Source organism: Ursus americanus, chromosome 26 (genome assembly GCF_024610735.1).
Source record: "Ursus americanus isolate L20-20 chromosome 26, mUrsAme1.1.p, whole genome shotgun sequence".
Lineage (NCBI taxonomy): Eukaryota > Metazoa > Chordata > Mammalia > Carnivora > Ursidae > Ursus > Ursus americanus.
The window spans coordinates 42,108,796-42,120,060 of record NC_142152.1 but is presented as its reverse complement, the minus strand read 5'-3'; positions in this window follow the sequence as shown (position 1 = coordinate 42,120,060).

The window sequence follows — 11,265 nt, the reverse complement described above, 5'->3', positions numbered from 1 at the left end:
AGCTGTGTGACCTTGGGCCAGTCACTTGGACACCCTGGGCTGGTGGATCAGTCCTCAGCTGTGTAAATTATGCACACTCACTGTATTGTTAGGACGATGAGCACGGAAGCGCTCTGTCACAGCGGCTGGGGTGTCTCGGGTGTGAGGACAGTTTGCAGTCCCGGGGGCATGGTGACTAGTGCATGAATCATGGTGGAGGCTTGAGGAGTGGTCCCCTGCGTGCTTTCCGAATTAAGGAGGGGCGACAGCCTAAAGGTTGGAAAATGCTTGGGGGAACCAAGCATAGTTACTCTAGAAATCGAACGGGATCTCTTCTGTTTATATTCTACCAAGTCAAGGTAGAAAATATTTATCTTTGTTGTTTTACAAGCAGTGGCCTGTGGCCAGATGAGAAGGGGGCGTTGTTCCACGGAGCTCAGAGGGCAAAGGGTGGCCGAAGCCCCGCCTGGAGGTTCCTCGTGCAGGACCGGGGTGGAGAGCCAGGGACCTGCAGTGGAAGCTGTCTGTATGTTGGCTTGGTACTTTTATTTTTTATTGTGGCAAAATAGGTTAATATTGACTTTCTAAATAATTTTTAATCGTACGGCTCAGGCACTGAGCACATTCCCACTGTTGACCTCAAGGTCCTTCCACTGGTGGAAGTTGTCACAATCCCTTCCTTTTTAAGACCAAAGAGTAGTCCAAGAGGACTTTGGTTTTATTCTGTGGACTGATGGCAGTGGGGAATTCAAAAAGAGAAAAAGGATTGGCCCTGACCCAGCCACCAACAAGGGAGTGGCCAGGCCCCCTGCTCGGGGTGGGGTGGGGAGACAGGGTTCCTGGAGTGGATCCTGTGGGAGGACCCAGGGAGACTTATGATTGCAGGGGCTGACGACACGTCATTCCTCAGGCTAGAACTGGGGGCGGGGGAAGTGGGGTACTTGCACTGGGTGCAGAATGTAAGGGGTGTCCTCGGTTTCAGTGCTCCAGAGAAATCGCGTTTTATGGTGATATTAAGGAAAATCAAAGTAACGCAAAAAAATTTGTGAGTAGCAAAGTGCCAAAATTTTAAATAAAGGCAGGATCGGTCTTAAGGGGTTGTTCTCTTTGTCTTGGGCTCCAGTATGGCTTTTCATAGCATGGATCTCGTCTCTATTTAAAATTTTATTTTTTTTATCATGGAGTTTTTGCATTAGTGTTGTCTTAAGTTGTGGTAGGATGTACAGAACACAGACTTTATCATTTTAACCACTTTTAGGTGTATAATTCAGCCGCATTAAGTCCATTTACATTGTTGTACAACCAACACCATCCATCCATCCATCCATCCATCCATCCATCCATCCCCAGAATGTTCACATTTTGCAAAACAGAAACTCTGTCCCTACTAAACACCAGCTTCCTCATTGCCACCCCCCCCAGGCCCTGGTGAACCCCCTTTCTACTTTCTGCCTCCGTGAGTTTGTGTCCTCCAGGGAACCTCAGGTAAGCGGAGTCATACGACCTTGGTTCTTTTATGACCGCTGATTTCACTTAGCACAGTGCCCTCAGGTTCATCCGTGTTACAGCAGGTGTCAGAATCTTTCCTTTTTACGAGTGGATAATACGCCCTTGCCTGCAGGGACCCCATCTCGTTGATCCAGTCATCTGCTAATTGAAGTTTGGGTTTGTTTCTACTTTCGGCCACTGTGAATAGTGCTGCTGTGAACACTGGTGTTCAAGGCTGTCCCCCCCCCCCCCCCACATAGAAGGGGAACTCCTGGACTATATGGTAATTCTGTTTAACGTTTTGAGGAACCGCCACACTGTTTTCCACAATGGCTGCACCATTTTGCATTTCTATCAACAGTGCATAAGGATTCCAGTTTCTCTATGTCTTTGCCAGCATTTGTTGTTTTCCATTTTTAACTAATTTTTATTTATTTATATATTTTTTTTAGTTCTTTCCATCCCAGTGGGTATGGTGTGGTACCTTACTGTGATTTTGCTCTGCATTTCCCTGCTGACTAATGATGTCGAGCATCTTTTCATGTGCTGGTTGGCCATTTCTGTAACTTCTTTGGAGCGATGTCTGTTCAAGTCCTTTGCCCATTTTTGAATTGGGCTGATTATTGTTTTGTGGTTGGGTTGTTATTTGCGTTACTTTTGACTTTAAAAATGTCACACTAAATGTGGCTTGTCTTCATTATGGAGTTTTTGCGCCTCCTTCAATTTTGCACCTGAGGTGAGTACCTCTTTTGCTCACCCTAATTCCAGACCTGTGTCTTTGTGGGGAGGAAAATTCCTAGATAAGCCCCTTGGAGGGGAGGGTGACCCTTGAGGTGGGGGAAGAGCAGGAAAAGAAGGGAGCATGGGGGCCTGGCAGGAAGAGGGGGAGGCCTGATGAAGGTCTGACCCCTGGTGTCCTCACGGCTGTGAAGGAGCAGCTCCTCCCCTCTAACTTGCAGTAGAGCCTGTGCTCAGATATGGGCCTTCCACATGCGGTTTCTTATGGAAAGGAAGGACAAGGGGCCAAGTTCCACATTTGGGCCAACACCTGGGAGAGGTAAAGGAACAGCAGCAAACGTGGAGCGGAGAATGGGGACACAGAGGTGACCAGGAAAAGTCAAGTGTTCAGCAATGCTGGCTTCTCAGGCACTTGGATATGTGCCAACAGATCTAGATCTTATGAAGAGGGAGACCCCAGAGGCAACACAGACGTATCCTCCCACCTGCTGGGTTTTTCCATGCCTGTGGCCACAGTGTGTCCACAGCACCAGGGAAGATGGGTCTGCTTTGAGAAGTCTGTTCCCCAAGCTCAAACTGCACCTCTTTTCCAAAGGACTCATGTTGCTTCCTGCATCCCAGGCAGCATGTGCTGTATCTGTCACCACAGCTGTGCCCGAAGGTCATGGCAATGCTGTCCTAACTCTCCAAGTAACTGAGAGAACCTCAGAGTTCCCACCAGACTCCACCGCATACCACAGGACCATTAACGCTGAGCTCTAACCATTTGTTCAGGCTCCTGGACAGCATTCTAAGAAGTGTGGTTACCCAGGTCACTAATAACACATCAGTTGGCCTTTATACTCAAAGACAGAAGAGCTCTTTCCAGGAGGCCCAGCTGAAACACCACATCCAAATATGATGAGCGCTGTAAATCTACAAATCCAGCAAGTTTGACAAGTCCCAAGTAGGATAAATACAAAGAAAACCACACCAAGACACACCGCAGTGAATTTTCTGAAACCAGAGTTAGAAAATCCCCAAAGCAGCCAGAGAAGCATGAGACATACAGAGAGAACAATATAAAAATGTTTTCTTTTTGGAAACAATGCAAGCCATTAGTCAATAGGGTGACATCTTTAAAATAGTGAAAGAAGCTGTTAATCTAGAATTCTACACTCTGCAAAAATACCTTTCAAAATGAAGGCAAAATTGTTTTTAAGACACCAGCAGACTAGCACTACAAGAAATGCTTAAGAAAGTTCTTTTTTTAAAAAAAGATTTTATTTATTTATTTGATATATATACAGAGAGAGAGCACGCATGAGTTGGGGGAGGGACAGAGGCAGAGGGAGAAGCAGACTCCCTGTTGAACAGGAATCCTGATGTGGGGGCTCAATCCCAGGATTCTGAGATCATGACCTGAACGACAGGCAGATGCTTAATTAACTGAGCCACCCAGGCATCCCAGAAAGTTCTTCAAGTAGACACAAAATGACATCAGGTGGAAAGTTGGATTTACAAAAAGTAGTGAAGAGTATTGGAAATGGAAAATATGTAGATAAATGTAAAAAAAATTTTGTTTTAAACAAAAGCCCACTTTAAGAGTGACTATTTGCGGTGATATTTGTGGCTCTCTGATGGTTCATAAATGTTATTAAATAATTAAAACTGATTAAATACACTTAAATTATAGGCATCACATATACTCATTTCATCCAAATACAAATAGAAACTTAATAATAATAATAACAAACCCTTCCAACATGTTCTCCAAAGGAAATAATGTTTGATATGTATCATTCTACACATTTTGTATATTAAACATAAACATATAAAAACATATATGGAGTATAAATTGCTATTGTACCTGAAATGTTTCACATTATTTGGCCATATGCATTTAAAAACAGTTATTAAAATATTTTTTCTCAACTTTTAATTTCCTTAAGAGACAACTGACTGCTTAAAACAAAATATCAACAAGGTACTGTGGCTCTTATTGCATATTGAAAGGTATAGCACAATGGACAGGAGAGGTGAAATGGAAGAATGCTGCTGTAAGATAACTCACATCACACCTGACATGGTATAACATAGCATAACATGGTATAAACCAAACTGTGAGAAGTTAAATATGCATATTTTAAATCCAAGAGCAACTGCTAAAAATTAGAACAAAGAGATATAGTTTATTGGATATTAGTGGGGAAAATGGAATTTAAAAAAACACAATTAATCCCAAAGAAGGAAGAAGAAAGGAAAAAAGGAACAAAGAACAGATGGGACGAATAGAAAACAGATAGAACTATGCTAGAATCAAAGCCAGTGATGCTGATAATTATATTAAATGTAAAGGTCTAAATACTCCAATAAAAGGCAGAGATTTTGACACTGGGTAAAAAAGCAAGGCCCAACTCTATGTTGCCTATAAGAAACCCATTTTAAATACACAAAAAATCAATTGTGTGTATACATAGTATACATATGAATATATATATATATGTGTGTGTGTGTGTGTGTGTACACACACACACACATATGAGCAAAGAACAGTTGCTAATCAAAATAAAAACATATTTTACCATAAATGAATCATAGAATCAAAAGGCGAAAGGATCGGGGAATATTGGAAAGCCATTGGAACCAATCTGAAAGAGCTTCCAATGGCCAAAGCTGGAACAATTTGAGCAAGAGAATAAACAATGATAATATCAAAGTATAATCCAAATCATAAAGTGAATATCTGTTAGTCCATACCTATATAAATTAATAATCTAATAAATAAATAAGTGGGAGAATTCCATTTACAGAATGCCAATTAATAAATGTCAAAAGATAGAGAGGAACAGAAAAATCACCATAGAATTCCATGGAAGTAATGGAAGCAGGATACTCCAATGGATGTTAAAATTAGTGGGCAAAAGCTTAAGAAATAGCAGAGCATTTGCTTCATCTCAAAGTGTCTCCCACCCCAAAGTTACTAATGAAAAGAAAAATAGTATAATACCATGCAGGAATCTGACAGACACTGTCTTCACCAAGTGATTGTGAATTCCCTGATATAATGCATGTTGCCCAGTGGAGTTTTTCTCAATAATGCTTAACCTCAGATAATTATGTGAAAACATTAGACAAAGCCAGATTGAGGGACAGTCTACAAAATGCCTGACCATTACTCTTCAAAAGTGTCAAGTCATGAAAGACAGGAATACTGAACAACTGTCACAGGTTGTAGGAGACTAAGGAGATGTTCCAACTAAATATGATGTGGTATTCTGGAGTCAAAAAGAATCTAGTGGAAAAGCTGGTAAAATCCAAATAAAGTCTGTAGTTTAGTTAATAGTATCAGACCAATGTTAATTTCCTGTTTTTCATAATTGCACCATGATTTAGGTATTAACATGAAGCTGAGTGAAGGTTATATGATAACTCTTTGTACTCTTTTAGCAACTCTTCTGATATTTTAAAATTATCTCAAAACAAAAAAGCTTAAAAAATAATACCATTTACAATAGCATAAAATATATGAAGTGCCTCGTGGTTTATTTCACAAAATATATTCAAGACCTGCATGCTAAAATCTATAAACCAATGCTGAGAGAAATTAAAGATGGCATAAAGAAATAAAGAGCTATACCATGTTCATGGATCCAAAAACTTTCTATTGTTAGATGTCAATCCTGTCCTCAATGATCTATAGATTCAACATAATCCCAATTATAATTACAACATGTCTTTTTGTAGAAATTAGCAAGGTGAGTCTAAAATTTAAATGGAAATGCAAAGGACCTAGAATATCCAGGGCAATTTTCAAAAAGAACAAAGTGGGAGGATTTATACTCCTGAATTTTAAGACCTATTATAAAGCAATAGAATGGCATTGACATAAGGATAGATATCCAGATCAGTGGAACTGAATAGAGAATCCAGAAAGGATTCTAGAGGATCTATGTATATATGACCAATTGATTTTTTAAAAAAGGGGTCAAGTTAAATCACTGGGAAAAGCAAAACCTTTCAAACAAACGTTGGTGCAACAACCGGATATCTGTACGTAAAAATATAAACCTCAACCCCTACCTCACATCATACACAAAAATGAACTTGAAAGAGAACACAGACCTAAACATAAAGGCCAACACTATAAAACTTCTAGAAAATAAAACATATTTGTGACCTTGGGGTAGGTGAAGGTTTCTTAATAAGACCCAAATGGCCAAAAACATAAAAGTAAAACTCGGCAAAGTGGAGGTCATCAAAATGAGTAACATCTGCATTTCAAAGGACCTGTTACAGTGAATGGACCAATCACAGCCTGGGGGAACAGGTTTGCAAAACACCCATACCATAAAGGACTCTATCAGAACAAATCACAGCCTGGGGGAACAGGTTTGCAAAACACCCATACCGTAAAGGACTCTATTGGGAAACACAAGAACAGTTTTGCAACTCTATGATAAGACAAGCAGTGCAACATCGGACAAAAGCTTTGAGAGCCACTCCACAGAAGAGGATGTGAAATGATCAATCCACCAGCGGCTCCTTCTGCCTGGAGTGCTCCCCCCATCCTCTGTTTCACTAAGTCCCTCCCTTACTGGAAGTCTTTGCTTAGATCTCACCTTCTCAGGGAGACCTCCCCTCACATTTTAGTGACGCCTACACTCTGCCCCAGCCTCTGCCACCACACACCTACCCCAGATCCACCTGCTGCATGGCGATCTTTTCCTTTTTCCACAAAACTTATCACTTGCTACCACATTGTGAAATGTACCTATGCCTATTCTTCATGATCTCTCCTGTAAGAATGAGCAAGGATTCTGTTTGTGTTTTTTTTTTTTTTCACAGAATTGTCCCAAGTGTCCACAGTAGTACCAGGCACCTAGCAGGTGTTCAAAAATATCCCTTTTATAAATGAGGAAATGAAAAATGGCTGCCTTTATGCTTTTGTTTTGGTTTTGGTATCTGGCAGTTGGACTATGAAATGTCAGGGCATGAATTCATTTTTATTTATCCAGCTACAGGCTCAACATAGTTCTTGAATCTAAAGAGTCCCATCCATTATCAGTTCTGGAAAATTCTTGGCCATTATATCTTTAAGTATCCCCCCCCCTTTCAGCCCCATTCTTTTTGTCATTGTCTTCTGGAGGACCAATTAGAGGCAGAGTATACTGTGAATTCTCTCCTTCATGTCTGTTATCTCTCTCTCTCTCTCTCTCTCTCTCTCTCTTTTTCCCCCCGATCTCTTTTTTCTCTCTGTGTGTCTCTGGGTAATTTCTTTGATTATACCTGCTATTTCATGAATTCTGTTTTCAGCTACATCTAATTTGCTCTTTTACCAAAAATTGAGGTTTTAATACTATTAGTAAGATTTTCATAGCCAGTGGTTTTGGTTCTTTTTCAAGTTTATTTGGTCTTTTTTGAAAGTATTCTGCTAATTGCCTGTAGTTTGGTTTCTTGATTTCCTTTCTTAAAACACTAAAAAAAAGTTTGTTTCCTACTCAGTAATTGCATTTATGGGATGAACTTGGGGGTTCTAACTTGGGATTGGGATTGCCTGTTTGATGGCTCTGTATTTGTGGAAATCCTATGAGGCCAGGTTGGGGGGGGATTTGAGTTTGCTTCCTGTAGCTGAGACTTTGCCAGAAATATCTTTAAATTGCTTTTACAATTTGGGGTTTTCTGGATCACAAAGATGGTGTAAATCCAACCCCAACTCTTGTGAAGTAAGGACTGTGGATATGAATTCTCAGAGGGGATTAGTTTTCTAGATAGAGATGAACAGAGAGAGACAAACAGGTTACCTCGTTACCCTACTCGCTCCCTTGCTTGCTCTCTCTTTTTGCCCGCTGTATTAGTCAGGGTAGCCTGCGTTCTGCTTCAGGGACAAACAGTCCCTCCCACTGGTGAAACCTAACAAAGGCTTACTTCTTGAAGCTCTTGCAGAGTGTGCAGGGAATCTGAGCCACTCTCCAGGCAGCTGTCCACCACGAGCCAGTCAATGATCCAGGTGTCATCAACCCCAACACAGCTCTGCCATCTGAGTGTGCGGCCTCCACAGGCCCCTGGGGACTGGGGTGGGGCTAGCCCTGGAGTCTGGCACCAGCTTTTCATTGCTTTAGTCCACAAGTGGCTCACATCTCTTCTTCTCAGCACCCTTTGGCCAGAACCCGTCCCAAGAACAGGAAACCTGTTCATCTACGCCTGGAGGAAGAGGAACGTTGAACCTCAGTGGCCCTAGAAGTCGTCACTCCTCCCGCAGGTGGGATTCACCTACATGTGCATTCCTTGGAATGGGAGCCCTCTCAGTCAGCCTGGCTTTGGGCGTGGATGCTGGTCCCAACGCGCCACCTTGCTCATGCCCAAGGTCCTCTCCTCTTCCTGAGCACCTTCTCTGCGAGGATGCTGGGATGGCCTGACACCCTGAGGTTGCTTCCGTGTCAGGATCAGCTCGTCACTCTCCCTTTTAGATCCCCTCAGTTCGGGCCCCTGGGTGACTCCTCCACTTTCGGCAAGCTCAGCTGCAAATTGCCAATGATGCTTATTGCATTTTATGTAGCATTCCCAGGCATTTCATTCCAGGAGGTAAGGATTCTTATTATTATCCATACTTTATAGGTGAGGAAACAGGCAGAAAGTCTTAGCAACCTGCCCAAGGACACACATCGGGGGTCCTGGAGCCTGGCTTCTTAGCCAGGCCTGTCTGACCCCACAGATAGCTCCTCCCTTGGCCTTCCTTGGGACAGAAAGGGATGGTGTCTCGCACGGAGACCCGGCGCAGGCTTCCCAGAGGAGGCAACCTTTGACCTGGTCTGCAACGATGTGAGGTCGGGGTGTGAGGGGACCCAGAGACACTTGTTGGCCGCTCCATAAATATTTGCTGAGTAAATGAATACATAAACAGCCAGCTAGAGGAAAGAGATGAATAATGGCTGTTGGTAAAGTGTGAGTCAGTTTCTTGCAATGGCTCGTGTTTGACCCACAGTTTTTCTACCTGCTCTTGCCTCATTTCCCAACCTAAACAAACCGGGAAGCACTTGTGGGAATGCCAAGGAGCGAGTCTCTCCTGCGGGCTCAGCCATGGCAGTTGACCTAAAAGGACAAGCCTGTCTGAGCCCTCAGCAGAAGCGGCACAGAGGACCCAGCTGGGAGGTCGGCCCTGGCGCCCACGCTGAGACTGTCATTGGGGTGGCGAGAGTCCCCCGGCCGTCCCGCCCGCTCACCCGAGGAGTGAAAGCAAACAGGGAAATTCTGGGTTGAGCCTGGACTTCGGTCAGAGCTCCTTCATAAACAACCTCCCTTGGTTTTAGTGTGGGGAGGGAACTTGAGTCCCTGGCCTGGAGGAAGGTTGAGATCCAGAAAGCCCCCCCCTCAGGCAACCATGCAGGGAAACCTAGCGCGTCGGCCTCGGGTGGTAAATGGGGCACTGCACGGTACTCAGAGTGTGGCGGAGGGGCCAGACGCCTTTCCAGCACTTCTGATTTCAGGTAGTGAGAGCTTGGAGAATAAAATCAAGAGGCCTTGGGGGTGGACTCCAGTTGAGGCCCTTTTGGGAACGTTTAGAAGATGGAAATCTTGTTGTCTGCTCAGATGGCTGGGATGTTTCTGAAACACAGCTCGTCCTTATCGATCTCCTCCTGGGGGCCAGGCTCGAGTGAGCGCTTTCACACCCATTAACTTTGGCAATCCTCATAAAAGCCTGCAAAGCAGGCATCATTATCCCCGGTTCTCACATGAGGGATCGAAGATGTGGTGGTTAAGGAAGTTGCTCCCGGTCACTTAGTCGGGAAGTGTGGCCTGGGGACCCTGCTTGTCCATTAGCTACGGCAGGCACAGCACAAGCATGTGTCCCTACGCCATTCTTAGGGGCTCATGAACATCTGCTCCATTTTGCCTACCACGGAAAAATGTTGAAGTATTTGAACGTTTATAACATTTTTTTTAAATATAGATATTACTGTGGTGTGGGCATGAACATCACAATGCAGCTCCGGGGACTGTCACTTGGCTTGGCCCCTCCAGAGGCCAGGCTCTCTGGAGGTCCAGGAAGGGCGTGCGGATGACGCTTGCTACTTCAGGGCTGTGGGTGGCTCTGGGGCACCCGACATCAAACACAGCTCTAGCAGAAGGGTGCCCCCCTCTCCCAGCCCCCGAACATGACATACCGTTGCTGTTTCCGCCCTGGAGTTGGGGGGTGGGGGGTCCAAGGCAGGCTTCTAAAGATGGGGAGTACTGAGCAGTAGAGAATCTTCCCTTTTGCTTGCGCATTCAGTCACACCATGGCGTTTGTTTTTTAATAAACATTTAATTTTAAAAGGTTTTTAAAAAAAGATTTGTGAGAGTGTGTGTGTGCACAGGAGTGGGGGGAGGGGCAGAGAGAGAGAGAACCCTCAAGCTGACTCCCTGCTGAACACAGAGCCCAATATGGGGCTCGATCCCAAGACCCTGAGATCATGACTTGAGCCAAAATCAAGAGTTGGGCGCTCAACCAACTGAGCCACCCAAGTGCCCCAATAAATATTTAATTGTAGAATAATTTCAGATTTATAGAGAAGTTGCAAAGACAGTACAGAGTTCCCTGCACCCCTCGGCCAGTTTCCCCCTGGGTCACCATGGGACGTGTGCCAATACCAAGAAGCTGACATTTGTCCATTATTAACTGGACTCCAGACTTGACTTAGATTTCCCCAGTTGTCCCAGTGATGTTGTCTCTCTGCTCCGACATCCGAGCAGGGGAACGCACTGCATGTAGTCCTCTTGTCTCCCCAGGCTCCTCTGGGCCATGTCACGTTGTTTTTTGATCCCTGCTCTGGGCCAAGGCAAGGGCCCTAGAGGTGAGTGGAGAGAGCTTTGGCTGCCGGCACTCGTGGTCCAGGGAGGGAGGTGGATGTGGGCAAACGTCGTGCTGAAATGCTCGCAGGATGACGTGGCCTGGTGCGGTGAGCCTGGACACAGGCAGCTCTGCCTGGGAAAACCGGCGAAGGCAGTCCTGAAATGCTCTGGAATTGCTTTGAAAGGAGGGGGGCTTGATTGAAAAGCTAGCTTGAATAATAACATCTAGCACTGTATTTTGATGGGATA